This window comes from Engystomops pustulosus, chromosome 8 (assembly GCF_040894005.1).
Source record: "Engystomops pustulosus chromosome 8, aEngPut4.maternal, whole genome shotgun sequence".
Taxonomy (NCBI): Eukaryota; Metazoa; Chordata; class Amphibia; order Anura; family Leptodactylidae; genus Engystomops; species Engystomops pustulosus.
This window is the reverse complement of record NC_092418.1, coordinates 6265768-6284703: the sequence shown is the minus strand read 5'-3', so window position 1 is coordinate 6284703 and position 18936 is coordinate 6265768. Positions and strand designations below refer to the sequence as shown.

The 18936-nt window shown below is 46.9% G+C and overlaps 1 pseudogene; it reads right to left on the bottom strand.

The window, feature by feature from the left end:
- Positions 1-5831: 5831 nt before the first annotated feature.
- Positions 5832-7677, bottom strand: LOC140075711 (perforin-1-like; annotated as a pseudogene).
- Between the last annotated feature and the right edge of the window lie 11259 nt (positions 7678-18936).

Here is an 18936-nt window from a genome sequence, read left to right as displayed (position 1 = left end):
CTCAAGGAATCTTCCTATAGAATCTTCCTACAATGATAGGCGAATTTGCCCTCCTCCTTTTAACTGCATTGGTGTCTTTAAGAGGCTGAACAATTGAAAGTCGTCAAAGAACAAGGAGAAATACATTACTGCTTAAATTGCTGTGCTGGCACTTTGCAATAAATAAGTGGCTTTTGGTTGAAGTTTGGGCACTTGGGCTCTAAAAGGTTCGCCATCACTGCCTTAGTAAATGATCCCCTCTGTCTACAGAGGCCAGTGGTGTTGTCCCGACCCCTGCTGGGTGTTCTCAGTAGCTGGAAACACATGCCCTAGGAGGCGCTCGGCAGTGGTCGGGATGGCAGTAAGTGGCTGTTACTGACCTGAAAAAAACACAGAATTCCACATAGAACTTCTAGCAGTGACACTTTCCTAGTCCGCTCTCTTGTGTTGTGGAAAACTGAATGTCTGTCACTGAGCCCAGACAGGTGAGGGTCTCAGTAAGATTCCCAAAGAGATTGGGAGTCTTAACCCTTTACCTGTTCATCTATTCTGCGTGTAACTTCCAGTCGTATCTTCATTACTGATTCACATATTTCATAATATCAGACGTTACATGTTACTCCAGATGTCAATCTATCGCCTTGGGTACAGCTTATCTCACTCTTACATAACATTCTAACTTCTTCTTTCATTTAATAAGTAAATCAGGTTTGCAGGCGGCTTATTATAAGGAAAGAACCTGCAAAATAGCAAAGTCATGGAGCGGGTCGACTGCCATCTGTAACCCCTTCACATTCAGCCAATGTACATATACGTCGGGCAGTCATGAAGTAGTCTATGGCTGTAACAGTGACGTTATTTTGGATGGACGATCGGCGCTTCCCGTGATGTATTTGGAAGTCAGTGATCAGCTGGAATAAAAGCTGAGAGTCTCTTAGAGGAATAGTCAAGAACAGCAGCCAAACATAGAAAACCAGAAGCACAGAAGTAGCGAAACGGTAGCACGGACATTAGAGCTAGCAAAAAGACTTTAACCAGCAATGAGGACCAGTTTTCTGTTGGACTTGTTCTTTTCAGTGTAAACTGCTTGTACAGGCATTTATACAGTGTCTGTGCTGCACTAAGTTTCTGCACTGAAGGGGGCGCTCTGGTGCTCAGTCGGACCCTGTGTCACATTGATCATGTAGAGGCCTACAGAAATGTGTTGCACACCCCATGTTAAAGGTGCACCAAAGTGGTGCGCTCTGTCGGAGCAGTGCAGGGGGCACCACATTCGTGAAGAACGGCACCAGAAATACTAAATCTGGTGCCTCCTGCACACTACACTGTTATTAGTAATCGTGGGCCACTGTGTCTTTGTAATTGACCTTGTCGAACTCCATTCCGTTAATTTCCAGTTGACTCGTTCAATCGTCATAACTCAGGAATTTGGAAGTTCTGCAGAAAATGTTGCCATAGAGATGGGATGTGGCGGGACACAGAGTGACCATTGTGTAAGTGGCTTTGACGCGTCTTACTAACAGAGTGTTAACGTGTGGGATAGTCACTAATAGCTGCCATCAGGCCCGGCGCCAGCACCCGGCCAACCCGGGCAAGTGCCGGGGCCCCGGGGTACTGGAGGGGCCCACTCGGGTCCCCGGATCAATTGTACCAGTGTCGCTATAAGACACTGGTACAATTGATCACCATCCGGATCGATCACTTTTCTGCCTCTATGCTGCGCTGGTCGGGAGCGCAGCAGAAAGGCAGAATCTAAGACTCACCTGTCCCGGTTCCCACGATGCAGCGCTCCGCAGGGTATGCGACAGGACGGCTCTGAAGCCAACGCACATGATGACGTCATTGCAGGCGCTGCTCCGGGGGAACCAGGAAAGGTGAATTTTTTTTCTTTCCCGGAGGGGGGGGGGGGGGAGGGGTTCAGTGTGTCATCAGGGAGAGGGGGGAGGGAGGGGGTCAGTGTGTCAGCAAGGGGGGTCATTGTGTCCAGAGGGGGGTTCAGTGTGTCCGGAGGGGGGGGGGGGTTGAGTTTGTACGGAAGGGGGGGGTTCAGTGTGTCCGCAGGGGGGTGAGGGGGTCAGTGTGTCCACAGCTGGAAGGGGGGGTGGTCAGTGTGTCCGCAGGTGGAAGGAGGGTAGTCAGTGTGTCCGCAGGGGGAAGGGGGGCAGTGTGGCCACTGGAGGGTGGCCCACGAAGGGGCCCACTAAGGCTCTGTTGCCCAGGGGCCCACTAAAACCTGGAGCCGACCCTGGCTGCCATGTGATACAGAGTCGTGGCTGAATGCTGACATTGCAGATAGTGGGGTCTCATTCCTGGGGTTCAGCCTCGTGAGGTCGGATAGAAGAGGATCGAGCGGTAAGATACGAGTTGCGGGGGGGTTAATATGTTAATCAGCCTCGGTGCTCGGAGGGTCACAATACTTTGCAGCTTCAATGTCGTTGCAGTAATATCAAAATCCTTGCGTTAGTCGTCAGGCCAAAATAATATCCACATGGTTTTTCTGTTTGCAGTTTTTGAGTTTGCATAAAGCAGAGGTGAGAACTAAATGGCTCAGGGGACAAAACAGAGAGATTTGGGGTCCAAAATAAAAAAAGCAAAAAATCTTACCAAAAATTGATGATTTTCATTTCCTCCACCAACAAAGAGTTAATAAAATCTCCTCAATTCGCTATAGACGCCCCAAAATGATGTCCCAGAAAAGTGCATCTCATGTGGCAAAAAATAAGCCCCCATAGGTCCACATTACAAAGAGAAAAATTATAACCTGTACAATGTGATCCTGCAGATCGGCTATGGATGGCTCCTCCCATTCTATGCTCCTCCCATATTCTATGCCTCTCCCATTCTATGCTCCTCCCCTATTCTATGCTCCTCCCATTCTATTCTCCTCCCATTCTATGCTCCTCCCATTATATGCCCGGCCGGCAGTCACCACTCAACACTCGGGAGAAATTGGGGATCAAACTTTGTGGAGCTTCTTTTTCATTTAATCCATTGCAAATGGATTTCCGCCAAAAATTAATGTATTGTCCGAAGCCTCATAACATTCTAGTAAAATATGTGGACTCTTATAAACACTCAACATAAAGCAGAGATTTTAAGACAAATTAACAAAAAAATGACCCGAGGGAGGAATCAGATAAGCTCTTTATTATTGAGAAAGAAGAATTAAAGGTGAACCGCAACTAAAAGCCACGAGCTCAAAGACTCACGAGGAAAGCGTCAGCACGACACATTCCCTGGCTCAAAGACTCACGAGGAAAGCGTCAGTGCGACACATTCCTTGCCACGAGCTCAAAGACTCACGAGGAAAGCGTCAGCGCGACACATTCCCTGCCACGAGCTCAAAGACTCACGAGGAAAGCGTCAGCATGACACATTCCCTGGCTCAAAGACTCACGAGGAAAGCGTCAGTGCGACACATTCCCTGCCACGAGCTCAAAGACTCACGAGGAAAGCGTCAGCACGACACATTCCCTGGCTCAAAGACTCACGAGGAAAGTGTCAGTGCGACACATTCCCTGCCACGAGCTCAAAGACTCACGAGGAAAGCGTCAGCGCGACACATTCCCAGCCACAAGCTCAAAGACTCACGAGGAAAGCGTCAGCGCGACACATTCCCTGCCACAAGCTCAAAGACTCACGAGGAGAGCGCCAGCGCGACACATTCCCTGCCACGAGCTCAAAGACTCACGAGGAAAGCGTCAGCGCGACACATTCCCTGCCACGAGCTCAAAGACTCACGAGGAAAGTGTCAGCGTGACACATTCCCTGCCACAAGCTCAAAGACTCACGAGGAAAGTGTCAGCGCGACACATTCCCTGCCACGAGCTCAAAGACTCACGAGGAAAGAGTCAGCGCGACACATTCCCTGGCTCAAAGACTCACGAGGAAAGCGTCAGTGCGACACATTCCTTGCCACGAGCTCAAAGACTCACGAGGAAAGCGTCAGTGCGACACATTCCCTGCCACGAGCTCAAAGACTCACGAGGAAAGCGTCAGCACGACACATTCCCTGGCTCAAAGACTCACGAGGAAAGCGTCAGTGCGACACATTCCCTGCCACGAGCTCAAAGACTCACGAGGAAAGCGTCAGCACGACACATTCCCTGGCTCAAAGACTCACGAGGAAAGCGTCAGTGCGACACATTCCCTGCCACGAGCTCAAAGACTCACGAGGAAAGCGTCAGCGCGACACATTCCCAGCCACAAGCTCAAAGACTCACGAGGAAAGCGTCAGCGCGACACATTCCCTGCCACAAGCTCAAAGACTCACGAGGAGAGCGCCAGCGCGACACATTCCCTGCCACGAGCTCAAAGACTCACGAGGAAAGCGTCAGCGCGACACATTCCCTGCCACGAGCTCAAAGACTCACGAGGAAAGTGTCAGCGTGACACATTCCCTGCCACGAGCTCAAAGACTCACGAGGAAAGTGTCAGCGCGACACATTCCCTGCCACGAGCTCAAAGACTCACGAGGAAAGAGTCAGCGCGACACATTCCCTGCCACGAGCTCAAAGACTCACGAGGAAAGTGTCAGCGTGAGACATTCCCTGCCACGAGCTCAAAGACTCACAAGGAAAGTGTCAGCGCAACACATTCCCTGCCACGAGCTCAAAGACTCACGAGGAGAGCGTCAGCACGACACATTCCCTGCCACAAGCTCAAAGACTCACGAGGAAAGCGTCAGTGTGACACATTCCCTGCCACGAGCTCAAAGACGCATGAGGAAAGCGTCAGCGTGACACATTCCCTGCCACAAGCTCAAAGACTCACAAGGAAAGTGTCAGCGCCACACATTCCCTGCCACGAGCTCAAAGACTCACGAGGAAAGTGTCAGCGCGACACATTCCCTGCCGTTACTAAGACTACAGGTTTTCAAGTACAGGACACACATCGATTTCTTCTAGGTTTGTGACACATTTCTGTTGGACTTTGGATGATAAATGTGACGCACGGTCCAGCGGACGCTCCTCCAGTGCAGAATTCTGTGTTGTGTCGGGTGTAATGCAGCCGGGATACAAATGTACAGACACTTTATACATATCTGTGCAAAGTCTGACAGAAAACTGGCGCAGGGGCTTCAATCAATCTGGGCCATTATCTCTCTTTCTTTCTTTCTTTCTTTCTTTCTCTCTTTCTTTCTTTGTTTTTTCTTTTCTTTCTTTCTTTCCCGCTTTCTTTCTCTCTTTCTCTCTCTCTTTCTCTCTCTCTCTCTTTCTTTCCCTCTTTCTCTCTCTCTTTCTGTCCCTCTTTCTCTCTCTCTCTGTTTCTTTCTCTCTCATTCTTTCTTTCTTTCTTTCTTTCTCTCTCTCTTTCTTTCTTTTTCTCTCTCTCTCTCTTTATTTCTCTCTCGTTCTCTGTCTCTCTTTCTCTCTGTCTCTCTCTATTTCTCTTTCTCTCTCTCTTTCTCTGTCTTTCTATCTTTCTCTCGTTCTCTCTTTTTCTCTCTATTTCTCTCTTTCTCTCTTTCTCTTTTTGTCTCTTTCTCTCTTTCTTTCTTTCTTTCTCTCTCTCTCTCTCTCTCTTTCTTTCTTTCTTTCTTTCTCTTTCTTTCTCTCTCTCTTTCTCTCTCTCTTCCTTTCTCTCTCTCTTGTTATCTCTCTTTCTCTCTCTCTTTCTTTTTTTCTCTCTCTTTCTCTTTCTTTCTCTCTTTCTCTCCCTTCATATAAACAATGAGTTGGGCCCCTTGTATTTGTCTTGCCCCTCGTGGTACAGGTGAGTGCTGCTCTCTTGTGGCAGATACGCGTCTAGTCATAGTCTAGCTTCATATAGATAATAGAGAAGATAAGACAAAGCAATGAGCATAGAAGATACCAGGGGGATATAGCACAGAGATGAGTATGAGAGCCCCCTTAACGCGGGGGCTCCGGGGTATAATCCTGGCAGAGCTGCCCTTGGAGGTGATTGGCACAAGTAACACTCACAGAATACGAGACGCTGCACTGAGGTCTACCATCCCTAAATCATACTTTACATTCCACCTGGGCTCATCCGAATCCAGGATTGTCGGGGTCCTGGCACTATAAGAATCATATGTAAATATCACATAGGCGTCTGTCTTTGTCCACCAGTCACCATGGAGGTTGGTGCCGCTATTGATGGTGACGTGAAGCTTGGCCGCTCCTCGAGATGTTGGGCAGCAGTTAGGACCTGTGTACCGTGAAGCTGGACACGTGCAGGAGCAGTCATTGCCATGTTTTATGGCACGACCATAGGGACAAGAGCACCTCTCTATTAGAGCCATTTCATTGACGTAATCGCTTATGGCCAGCCTGAGATTCTCCCGCTTAGGGCCCCCAATTTTCACCAAGTTGTGGATGGAATCCAAGGAATAGGAAACCAGTCCCGGTTGAGTCTTCAGGCCTTCTACTAGACAACATCCAGGCCCTTTTGTGTTGAGAGAAGATCAAATGTTGCGTCCCCTCCCGTCACCTGTTGATGTAGAAGACAAGTCTGCGTTCAGATCACCACATATCATCTCTAAACGTTGAGGTTGGGATGTATGGAGACTACGGATGATCACAGAAGTCAGGGACACAACAAAACGGCACTCACATTATTGTAAAAAAGGAAGATGAAACCTGAACTGATCAGTTGTAATTGCAGCAAAAGAGAATTAAAGAACTAAATTTGTGACCAGAACCCAAAATCCAAATAAGTCCATTAATCTCAAGAACTCACCTCCAATAAATATTCATTGAATTGTCTATGAAAGTCCCCACTCATTTGCGCCGTCTTTAATTTGTTTTGGAGTTGATACTTGCGGATTTGGTGATATCAGATACTCCGACCTCCGCCTCCACTTAAGGGCAATCCTTGACCTCGTCCACCTGCAATCCGTTCATTGCCAGTTGACATTCTTACTGCAGTGAGGCATTGGGAGAGGCCTCCGGCTTTGACCCGTGTGATATAGTGTGTCCCAAAGTTGGATATGAGACGTCTCTATGTCGCCTTGGTCATCGTATTATAGGAAACTGGAAGTTGTGACAAATATTTTTCGAAGTGATATGAGAGCGAGGCGCTGGGTCCCAGGCCAAAACTAAAGGAAATGCAAAAAATGTAAACGTCTTCAATGTATTTTTAAAATTATTTAATAATTTATAACTACCCTTTACTTCCCGCCCCCCAGAAACTAATCCACTAAATGAAGGTTATGGGTAATACCTGTAGAAAGAACATTCTAGCTTGTGGGTCAAAAAGCTGTAAGTGTCGGTGAGGCTTTTATCATCAGCGAACCTGGCCATCTTACTGTGAGATCCTCCCACCGCGACGCTGGCGTCCACCGCATAAGCTTTCTCCTTCAGACCAACTTTCCAGTCGTTCTGCACTGCGGACTTTGCGTCATTGGCCACTGACACTTTGGACCGAGACACTGAGCCTTGTATGTTTCTGGAGCACTCAGTATCCGCTCTCCAGGCCACCAGGAAGCTTCTGCAGAACATTCTGGTTGTGAGGGTTCTCACACAAGGTACATTCTTGCTCAACTTCTTGTAGGTCAAAAAGAAACGAGCCGGTTGTCTTCATAGTGACGATGTCGATGCCTTCACCCAACAAGGTGTGGCCGGGGAAAAATCGAGCCTTCTTACATTCTTGGGGTGTGCCACGTTCACACCCATTTTTAAGAAATGGCGAACTCATTGAAGGCGTCGGATGGAGAAGAAGAAGAAGCCAGAAGAGAAGACCCAGCTTGTTGTCCATTGCTGAAAATATCCTAGAAAAAGGAAGATAGAAAAACACATTATTTGTTATTGACCTACGTTTTGAGCAGTAAATAAGGAATATAAGGTGTAGCAGGGACGTAACTTGTGGGGGTGCAATGGGTGGGGTCACAACCGGGCCCAAGAGGCTTCGGGAGCCCATAAGGTGTCACTTTTCCATATAAGAGGACTAGAACTATAATCCATACATTATGGTCGGGGGCCTGGCACAGTCTCAGTTTTAGGGTACTCCACTGAGGTGCAGGTGTGGTGGGTGGCTCACAAGGTATCTTATAAATGTCTTTTGGATTAACATACTACTCTGTAACAAGTATATCCTCAGGTAGTTAGAAACCTCTAAAAAAGCTAGAAAAAAATCTAAATCGGAAAGTACTGACCAATAAAGAATCATATTAAAAAAATCATTAAAAAAATAAAATCAACCCATTTCCTCTAAAACTGATATAGAACTCAAATCATAAACATGTCCGAAAAATATGTCGAAACATAAAAATAATTATTCCTGGTGTTGAACCTTGTAACAGAAAATTAAGCCCAAAAATCTGAATTGTAACTTTTTTTGCCATTTCACAACAAATAGACATTTGGATATAAAGGGGGTCATTTACTAAGGGCCGATTCGCATTTTCCCGACGTGTTACCCGAATATTTCCGATTTGCCCCGATTGTACCTGAATTGCCCCGGGATTTTGGCACACGCGATCGTATTGTGGCGCATCAGCGCTGGCATGCACTCAACGGAAATCGGGGGCCGTGGCCGAACGAAAACCCGACGTATTCGGAAAAAACGCTGCATTTAATAACCGAAAATGTGTCGCTTGGGAAGCGCTTACATTCACCTGGTCCAGCTCGGTGTATTCCGGTGCGTTCAGATGATTTTCAGCGCAGCAGCGTAGTAAAAGTGGGAACCTTCTTTAGAACGATAGGGCAGGTCTATAGTCGGGGAGGTTATCAATCATCAGAGAGGAAGTTTTTTATAAACAAAATCTCTATAGAAGCAGAACTCCAGTGAAAAAGTCATTCTTTTTGTCCCAAAATGTATAACAGGCAACGTTTTACCTTCAAGCCTCGAAAATTCCTTCATGGAGAGGGTGAAGTGTTGCCTCTTATACATTTTGTGGATATCCTAACACGGCGTGGTCTACCATTCTTAAGGTCTTCTCCCTCAGCTTCACTTGTCCGGTTCTTAATTTCAACTCTACGTTACATATATTTTTCTCCAAAAACATTTTCCTTCATCCTTTAAGTGAAAGTCAAAGAAAAATGTATAATGAATGGGACCTCCTTCTGGTGGGGACCTGACATTTCACCAAGTAGGTGAGATAAAAACAGCCCCAGAACTTCAGGATTATTCTTGGTAAGGAACAAAATTATTTAATGTCTCAACGTTAATCGAAAGGATCTAATAGAGATTGCCCAGACTCTTAAGAACAACCATCCCTGAAAGCATTGGACAATATATCCATCTAAGAAAGAGAAAACATAAACTATTTGAGCAGATATTAGGGAGGATGAGACCTTCCATCCTTGTTCCAGTTATACAAAAAAGCTGAAAAAATCCAATAAAAATAGAAACAAACGAAACATAAATACCAACTCTAAATCCAACCACCAACGTTCAAGGAGAAGGTCAAGGGAATGGATTGGTTTTTTGGGTTTAACCAGATTTTGAGGACAAAACTGATCTCAATGTCCACATCCATCTACATCCAACGAGAAGGTCATGGGAATGGATTGATTTTTTGGAGATTGAGGACAAAACTTACCTCAATGTTTCTGGTCTTGAGGTGGCTTCTACCTAGAATGGTTGACTGGAGACATTGAAGATGTGAGGAGTTTCTTTGTATATATAGTAGGAACACGGTTGAAGCTTCTACCATAAATGGTTTCTTCTTCTCACATGTTGTGACACTGAAGTTTCTCCAAATCCCTGTGGCCTCCGTTATCAGTCCATCTTGTTACCAGCTCATAAACCCCTTAGTTCTCCTTATTACAGGCACGAGATTCGGCTAAGAAAGGTTTTGTGTATTTTGCTTTTGAACTTCAGTCAATTTGTGGAGATTAAGAAACTTTAAGGGATTAAATCAGGGATTGATTAAATCTCACTTCTGGTCGCGATGTTGTGAGTCTCACGTTGAGGTGTCCACAGATATCAGGATAGAGATGAGATGTCCCCGAGATAAGATGTAACAAGAGCCCAATGAGTGACCGGGCAGAAGGCGGCCATGCTGGGAGTCACTGCCCCTTATTGTTATAATAAACATTTCTAAAAGATTTCCCCGAGAAAGTTACCAGGACGAAGGCTTCTGGTTATTGAAAAAAATACATAAAAAGTAACAAGAAACAGAAATACTTTATAATAATGTACTGATAGGGAGTCAGGGGGAGTGGAGGGAGACCTAGCGACCAGCATCCGCTCCCCAGAACAATCTGTAATACAACCAGATCATTTTCTTTATTATTTGTTGATTTTTCATGCATCACAAAATGTAGAATACTTGGACATGATATAAATGTACATGAGAAATACACAGCGTTACTCCTATACCCGACCACTAGTTCCCACAGAGGACATCAGTTCCCATGAGGATCCTCGGATGGTGTACTCTCTCCTATCTTTCTCTCCTCTCCTTCTCTCCTCTCTCTCCTTTTTCTCTCCTCTCTATTTTCTTTCTCTTCTCTCTCCCCTTTCTCTCCTCTCCCTCTTCTCTCTCTCCTCTCCCTCCTCTCTATCCTTTCTCTCTCCTCCCTATTTTATTTCTCTTCTCTCTCTCCTCTCTCTCCTCTCCCTCCTCTCCCTCTTCTCTCTCCCCCCTCTCTCCTCTTTCTCTCCTCTCTCTCTCCTTCCTCTCCTCTCTCTCTCTCTCTCTCTCTCTCTCTCTCACCTCTCTCTTCCCTTGCTTTCTCCTCTCTCACTTTTCTCTTTCTCTCAGTATTTTTAATACTGATGGCAAATCTTCATATAAGGCATGGATATGAGACAGAGAGTGCTTGAGTGATAGAAAGGCAGGGAGAGTAAGTGACAGAGATGGGCAGGGAGAGTGAGTGAGTGAGTGAGAGACAGGTAGGAAGAATGAGTGAGTGAGAGACAGGCAGGGAGAGTGAGAGGCAGGCAGGGAGAGTTAGTGACAGAGAGAAAGGCAGGTAGAGTGAGGGACAGAGAGACAGGCATGGAGAGTGAATGAGAGAAAGGCAGGGAGAGTGAGTGACACAGAGACAGACAGGGAGAGTGGGTGACAGAGAGACAGACAGGGAGAGTGAGTGACAGAGAAAGTCAGGGAGAGTGAGTGACACAGAGACAGACAGGGAGAGTGAGTGACAGAGAGACAGACAGGGAGAGTGAGTGACAGAGAAAGACAGGGAGAGTGAGTAACAGAGACAAAGACAGGGAAAGTGAATGAGAGAAAGGCAGGGGGAGTGAGTGAGAGAGACAGGGAGTGTGAGTGACAGAGAGGCAGACAGGGAGAGTGAGTGACAGAGAGACAGACAGGGAGAGTGAGAGAGAGAGACAGGCAGGAAGAGTAAGTGAGAAACCAGCAGAAAGAGTGAGAGACAGAGAGACAGGCAGAGAAAGTGAGAGACACCGAGATAGACAGGGAGGGTGAGTGAGAGACAGGCAGGGAGAATGGGTGAGAGACAGACAGGAAGAGTGAGTGAAAGAGAGACAAACAGGGAGAGATAGATACATAGATATAAAATATTTTTTGTTCATAGATTCTATTTTGTTGTAGCTAAGAGCAGTTATTTACAGAAACAGAAAATAAAAATCTACTTATAGCAGTCGCCGGTCTCTATCTGTATCTGTAGATGGTGAGTAGCAGGGAATTGTGGGATTTTCTTTTGGCTTCTTCCTATTGTAGAACAAGTTTCAGTTTGAAGCATTTGCCAGTATCACAATACAGTTTTATTTTATTTTATACTTTACAAATCCGTCCCCGGCAGAAGGTAGAGACAAAACTCTACAGACAGACTGCGACATCTGAGGAAGAGGCGGCTGCTCTTACTCAACGATTCTCAGACACAAACTACTCAATACATGGACCAACGTCTTACTCAAGGGAGGAAACGAGACGCACGAGACAGAACCTTCTGTCACAGGAAATGCCCGTGTTTAAAAAACTCCTGATTTACAACTTTATGGACATGTTTAATGGGTTTTAGATATTGGGTCTTATGCAATCTTTACAGGGATGAATTTGGGATTGGAAGGGGCGCAGTCACAGGTCCCTGCAGATCTCCCTTGTTTCGGACCACAGACGCCCCTCTACCCAGGGGAGCAACCAAGAAAGTGCTGGATGGACCCAACCCTGAGGATGGATTTTAGATTTGGAGAAAGAGCACAATGCCGTTACCCCATCATAGTGATTGATAAGGGGAATCCGGGTTACGCTGACCAATAAATAATAGAACGTTTCATGATAAACTATAATAATCAGGTATTAGAAGAGGGCAACTTGCTCTGCCCATAAAGTCTTCATCAGGGGGATATTGATCCAGAGTGACTGACACCGGTTGTTGTCTGGGTGTCTAGTTGTCTTGGTGTCTTGGTGTCTGGCTGTCTTGTTGTCTGGTTGTCTGGGTGTCTGGTTGTCTGGCTGTCTGGCTGTCTTGTTGTCTGGCTGTCTTGTGGTCTGGCTGTCTTGTTGTCTGGCTGTCTTGTTGTCTAGTTGTCTTGTTGTCTGGCTGTCCTGTTGTCTGGCTGTCTTGTTGTCTGACTGTCTTGTTGTCTGGCTGTCTGGCTGTCTTGTTGTCTTGTTGTCTGGCTGTCCTGTTGTCTGGCTGTCCTGTTGTCTGGCTGTCTTGTTGTCTGGCTGTCTTGTTGTCTGGCTTTGTGTCTGGCTGTCTTGTTGTCTGGCTGTCTTGTTGTCTGGGTGTCTTGTTGTCTGGCTGTCTGGTTGTCTGGTTGTCTGGGTGACTTGTTGTCTGGTTGTCTTGTTGTCTGGCTGTCTTGGTGTCTGGCTGTCTTGTTGTCTGGCTGTCTGGGTGTCTTGTTGTCTGGCTGTCTGGGTGTCTTGTTGTCTGGCTGTCTGGTTGTCTGGGTGTCTTGTTGCCTGGCTGTCTTGGTGTCTGGCTGTCTTGTTGTCTGGCTGTCTGGTTGTCTGGGTGTCTGGTTGTCTGGCTGTCTGGTTGTCTGGGTGTCTGGTTGTCTGGCTGTCTGGTTGTCTGGGTGTCTTGTTGTCTGGCTGTCTTGTTGTCTGGGTGTTTGGTTGTCTGGCTGTCTGGTTGTCTGGGTATCTGGCTTTCTTGTTGTCTTGTTGTCTGGCTGTCTGCCTGTCTTGTTTTCTTGTTGTCTGGCTGTCTTGTTGTCTGGGTGTCTTGTTTTCTTGTTGTCTGGGTGTCTTGTTTTCTTGTTGTCTGGGTGCCTGGTTGTCTGGGTGTTTGGTTGTCTGGTTGTCTGAGTGTTTGGTTGTCTGGGTGTCTTGTTGTCTTGCTGTCTTGTTTTCTTGTTGTCTGGCTGTCTTGTTGTCTGGCTGTCTTGTTGTCTAGTTGTCTTGTTGTCTGGCTGTCCTGTTGTCTGGCTGTCTTGTTTTCTGGCTGTCTGGCTGTCTTGTTGTCTGGCTGTCCTGATGTCTGGCTGTCTTGTTGTCTGGCTGTCTTGTTGTCTGGCTTGGTGTCTGGCTGTCTTGTTGTCTGGCTGTCTGGTTGTCTGGGTGTCTTGTTGTCTGGCTGTCTGGTTGTCTGGTTGTCTGGGTGACTTGTTGTCTGGCTGTCTTGTTGTCTGGCTGTCTTGGTGTCTGGCTGTCTTGTTGTCTGGCTGTCTGGGTGTCTTGTTGTCTGGCTGTCTGGGTGTCTTGTTGTCTGGCTGTCTGGTTGTCTGGGTGTCTGGGTGTCTTGTTGTCTGGCTGTCTTGGTGTCTGGCTGTCTTGTTGTCTGGCTGTCTGGTTCTCTGGGTGTCTTGTTGTCTGGCAGTCTGGTTGTCTAGGTGTCTGGCTGTCTGGTTGTCTGGCTGCCTGGTTGTCTGGGTGTTTGGTTGTCTGGCTGTCTGGTTTTCTGGGTGTTTGGTTGTCTGGGTGTCTTGTTGTCTGGCTGTCTTGGTGTCTGGCTGTCTTGTTGTCTGGCTGTCTGGTTGTCTGGGTGTCTGGTTGTCTGGCTGTCTGGCTGTCTGGTTGTCTGGGTGTCTTGTTGTCTGGCTGTCTGGTTGTCTGGGTGTTTGGTTGTCTGGCTGTCTGGTTGTCTGGGTATCTGGCTTTCTTGTTGTCTTGTTGTTTTGTTGTCTTGCTGTCTGCCTGTCTTGTTTTCTTGTTGTCTGTGTGTCTTGATTTGTTGTTGTCTGGGTGTCTTGTTTTCTTGTTGTCTGGGTGTCTTGTTGTCTGGTTGTTTTGTTGTCTGGGTGGATGGTTGTCTGGGTGTTTGGTTGTCTGGTTGTCTGGGTGTTTGGTTGTCTGGCTGTCTGCCTGTCTTGTTTTCTTGTTGTCTGGCTGTCTTGTTGTCTGGGTGTCTTGTTGTCTTGCTGTCTTGTTTTATTGTTGTCTGGCTGTCTTGTTGTCTGGGTGTCTTGTTGACTGGGTGTCTTGTTTTCCTTTTGTCTGGGTGTCTTGTTGTCTGGCTGTATGGGTGTCTGGTTGTCTAGCTGTCTGGTTGTCTGGGTGTCTGGGTGTTTTGTTGTCTGGCTGTCTTGTTGTCTGGCTGTCTTGTTTTCTTGTTGTCTGGCTGTCTTGTCTGGGTGTCTGGGTGTCTTGTTGTCTGGGTGTCTTGTTGTCTGGGTGTCTTGTTTTCTTGTTGTTTGGGTGTCTTGTTGTCTGGGTGCCTGGTTGTCTGGGTGTTTGGTTGCCTGGCTGTTTTGTTTTCTTGTTGTCTGGCTGTTTTGTTGTCTGGCTGTCTGGGTGTCTGGTTGTCTGGCTGTCTGGTTGTCTGGGTGTCTGGGTGTTTGGTTGTCTGGCTGTCTGGGTGTCTGGTTGTCTAGCTATCTGGTTGTCTGGGTGTTTTGTTGTCTGGCTGTCTTGTTTTCTTGTTGTCTGGCTGTCTTGTTGTCTGGGTGTCTGGTTGTCTAGCTGTCTGGTTGTCTGGGTGTCTGGGTGTTTTGTTGTCTGGCTGTCTTGTTGTCTGGCTGCCTTGTTTTCTTGTTGTCTGGCTGTCTTGTTGTCTGGCTGTATGGGTGTCTGGTTGTCTGGCTGTCTTGTTGTCTGGGTGTCTGGGTGTTTTGTTGTCTGGCTGTCTTGTTGTCTGGCTGTCTTGTTTTCTTGTTGTCTGGCTGTCTTGTTGTCTGGCTGTATGGGTGTCTGGTTGTCTAGCTGTCTGGGTATCTGGGTGTTTTGTTGTCTGGCTGTCTTGTTTTCTTGTTGTCTTTCTGTCTTGTCTGGGTGTCTGGGTGTCTGGGTGTCTTGTTGTCTGGGTATCTGGCTTTCTTGTTGTCTTGTTGTTTTGTTGTCTGGCTGTCTCGTTGTCTGTCTGTCTGGTTGTCTGGCTGTCTTATTGTTGTCTGGGTGCCTGGTTGTCCGGGTGTTTGGTTGTCTGGCTGTTTTGTTTTCTTGTTGTCTGGCTGTCTTGTTGTCTGGCTGTCTTGTTTTCTTGTTGTCTGGCTGTCTTTTTGTCTGGCTGTATGGGTGTCTGGTTGTCTAGCTGTCTGGTTGTCTGGGTGTTTTGTTTTCTGGCTGTCTTGTTGTCTGGCTGTCTTGTTTTCTTGTTGTCTGGCTGTCTTGTTGTCTGGCTGTCTTGTTTTCTTGTTGTCTGGCTGTCTTGTTTTCTTGTTGTCTGGCTGTCTTGTTGTCTGGCTGTATGGGTGTCTGGTTGTCTAGCTGTCTTGTTGTCTGGGTGTTTTGTTGTCTGGCTGTCTTGTTGTCTGGCTGTCTTGTTTTCTTGTTGTCTGGCTGTCTTGTCTGGGTGTCTTGTTGTCTGGGTATCTGGCTTTCTTGTTGTCTTGTTGTTTTGTTGTCTGGCTGTCTGTCTGTCTGGTTGTCTGGCTGTCTTATTGTCTGGGTATCTTGTTTTCTTGTTGTCTGGGTGTCTTGTTGTCTGGGTGTCTTGTTGTCTGGGTGCCTGGTTGTCCGGGTGTTTGGTTGTCTGGCTGTTTTGTTTTCTTGTTGTCTGGCTTTTTTGTTTTCTTGTTGTCTGGCTGTCTTGTTTTCTTGTTGTCTGGCTGTCTTGTTGTCTGGCTGTATGGGTGTCTGGTTGTCTAGCTGTCTGGTTGTCTGGGTGTTTTGTTGTCTGGCTGTCTTGTTGTCTGGCTGTCTTTTTTTCTTGTTGTCTGGCTGTCTTGTTGTCTGGCTGTCTTGTTTTCTTGTTGTCTGGCTGTCTTGTTGTCTGGCTGTCTTGTTTTCTTGTTGTCTGGCTGTCTTGTTGTCTGGCTGTCTTGTTTTCTTGTTGTCTGGCTGTCTTGTTTTCTTGTTGTCTGGCTGTCTTGTTGTCTGGCTGTATGGGTGTCTGGTTGTCTAGCTGTCTGGTTGTCTGGGTGTTTTGTTGTCTGGCTGTCTTGTTTTCTTGTTGTCTGGCTGTCTTTTTGTCTGGCTGTCTTGTTTTCTTGTTGTCTGGGTGTCTTGTTGTCTGGGTGCCTGGTTGTCCGGGTGTTTGGTTGTCTGGCTGTTTTGTTTTCTTGTTGTCAGGCTTTTTTGTTTTCTTGTTGTCTGGCTGTCTTGTTTTCTTGTTGTCTGGCTGTCTTGTTGTCTGGCTGTATGGGTGTCTGGTTGTCTAGCTGTCTGGTTGTCTGGGTGTTTTGTTGTCTGGCTGTCTTGTTGTCTGGCTGTCTTTTTTTCTTGTTGTCTGGCTGTCTTGTTGTCTGGCTGTCTTGTTTTCTTGTTGTCTGGCTGTCTTGTTGTCTGGCTGTCTTGTTGTCTGGCTGTCTTGTTTTCTTGTTGTCTGGCTGTCTTGTTGTCTGGCTGTCTTGTTTTCTTGTTGTCTGGCTGTCTTGTTTTCTTGTTGTCTGGCTGTCTTGTTGTCTGGCTGTATGGGTGTCTGGTTGTCTAGCTGTCTGGTTGTCTGGGTGTCTTGTTGTCTGGCTGTCTTGTTTTCTTGTTGTCTGGCTGTCTTGTCTGGGTGTCTTGTTGTCTGGGTATCTGGCTTTCTTGTTGTCTTGTTGTTTTGTTGTCTGGCTGTCTTGTTGTCTGGCTGTCTTGTTGTCTGGCTGTCTTGTTGTCTGGCTGTCTTGTTTTCTTGTTGTCTGGCTGTCTTGTTGTCTGGCTGTCTTGTTGTCTGGCTGTCTTGTTTTCTTGTTGTCTGGCTGTCTTGTTTTCTTGTTGTCTGGCTGTCTTGTTGTCTGGCTGTATGGGTGTCTGGTTGTCTAGCTGTCTGGTTGTCTGGGTGTTTTGTTGTCTGGCTGTCTTGTTGTCTGGCTGTCTTTTTTTCTTGTTGTCTGGCTGTCTTGTTGTCTGGCTGTCTTGTTTTCTTGTTGTCTGGCTGTCTTGTTGTCTGGCAGTCTTGTTGTCTGGCTGTCTTGTTTTCTTGTTGTCTGGCTGTCTTGTTGTCTGGCTGTCTTGTTGTCTGGCTGTCTTGTTTTCTTGTTGTCTGGCTGTCTTGTTTTCTTGTTGTCTGGCTGTCTTGTTGTCTGGCTGTATGGGTGTCTGGTTGTCTAGCTGTCTGGTTGTCTGGGTGTTTTGTTGTCTGGCTGTCTTGTTGTCTGGCTGTCTTGTTTTCTTGTTGTCTGGCTGTCTTGTCTGGGTGTCTTGTTGTCTGGGTATCTGGCTTTCTTGTTGTCTTGTTGTTTTGTTGTCTGGCTGTCTGTCTGTCTGGGTGTCTGGCTGTCTTATTGTCTGGGTGCCTTGTTTTCTTGTTGTCTGGGTGTCTTGTTGTCTGGGTGCCTGGTTGTCCGGGTGTTTGGTTGTCTGGCTGTTTTGTTTTCTTGTTGTCTGGCTTTTTTGTTTTCTTGTTGTCTGGCTGTCTTGTTTTCTTGTTGTCTGGCTGTCTTGTTGTCTGGCTGTATGGGTGTCTGGTTGTCTAGCTGTCTGGTTGTCTGGGTGTTTTGTTGTCTGGCTGTCTTGTTGTCTGGCTGTCTTGTTTTCTTGTTGTCTGGCTGTCTTGTTGTCTGGCTGTCTTGTTTTCTTGTTGTCTGGCTGTCTTGTTGTCTGGCTGTCTTGTTTTCTTGTTGTCTGGCTGTCTTGTTGTCTGGCTGTCTTGTTTTCTTGTTGTCTGGCTGTCTTGTTGTCTGGCTGTATGGGTGTCTGGTTGTCTAGCTGTCTGGTTGTCTGGGTGTTTTGTTGTCTGGCTGTCTTGTTGTCTGGCTGTCTTGTTTTCTTGTTGTCTGGCTGTCTTGTTGTCTGGCTGTCTGGGTGTCTGGTTGTCTGGGTGTTTGGTTGTCTGGCTGTCTGGGTGTTTGTGGTCATGTTGTCTGGCTGTCTGGGTGTCTGGGTGTTTAGTTGTCTGGGTGTCTGGGTGCCATTTTGTCTGGTTGTCTGACCATTGTACAAGTACTGTCACCTCCTGTGTCTCCTGTCTCCTCCTCATAGATTGTAAGCTCCTGAGATCAGGGTTCTCACTTCTGTTGTCTCATACAGCCATGTTCATACTCTGTAGTGTCTTATTCTGTTTGTACCGCGCTGTGGAATATGATGGCGCTATAGACATACGGCTTTATTGTTACCATTACTGGAGATGCTGGAGATGTTTCCCACCATCAGTATTTGCGCTCGTTGCTGATACTTATCTGGAGTCTCCTCATCTCCGGGGATCTGCTGACCCAGCAATAGACGCCTCCACCTGCAGAACATCTCCAGCTCTGCAGGCTGCAGCATGTCGCACCTCGCCAGCCTCAGAGTCTCAGGTCTACCGCGCAGAATTCTCATAATCTGTGACTTCATGTCCATTTATTCCAAAAATACTGAATCCTCCCTCAGTGAGGGGGAACACAAAGGGGGAATAAGGATTGGATTTTGTGAGATTCCCCCCCTGCAGGGGACGGAGAGGTCCTGTCATTATATTGTAGGTCACTTCACCCGGGAGAGACAGAATCTAAAAAAATCCCAAAAATCACATTGTATATGTTATACTTAATTAATCAGCATTTTATTTCATGAGACAATTATTTGATTCAACAATAAAGCAGAACCTAGTATTTGGTCCATTTCCCAGGTCAGGGGTCAGAGGTTTCCTGCAGGGGTCGTGGCTCCTCCATAAAGATCTCCAGAACTTCCAGACTTCAGGCTGCTGCCGGGCTCAGAGCTTGACCTTCTTCTTACTGATGCGTTTCGGGTCATTGTCACCCTGAAGACTCATCCACCATCCAGTCCTGGAGGAAAGTTGCCTCACTGAGAGATTCTGCCGCCTACTGGACAGAATAATTATCTCTCCTCCAATACAGAAGTCATTCAGC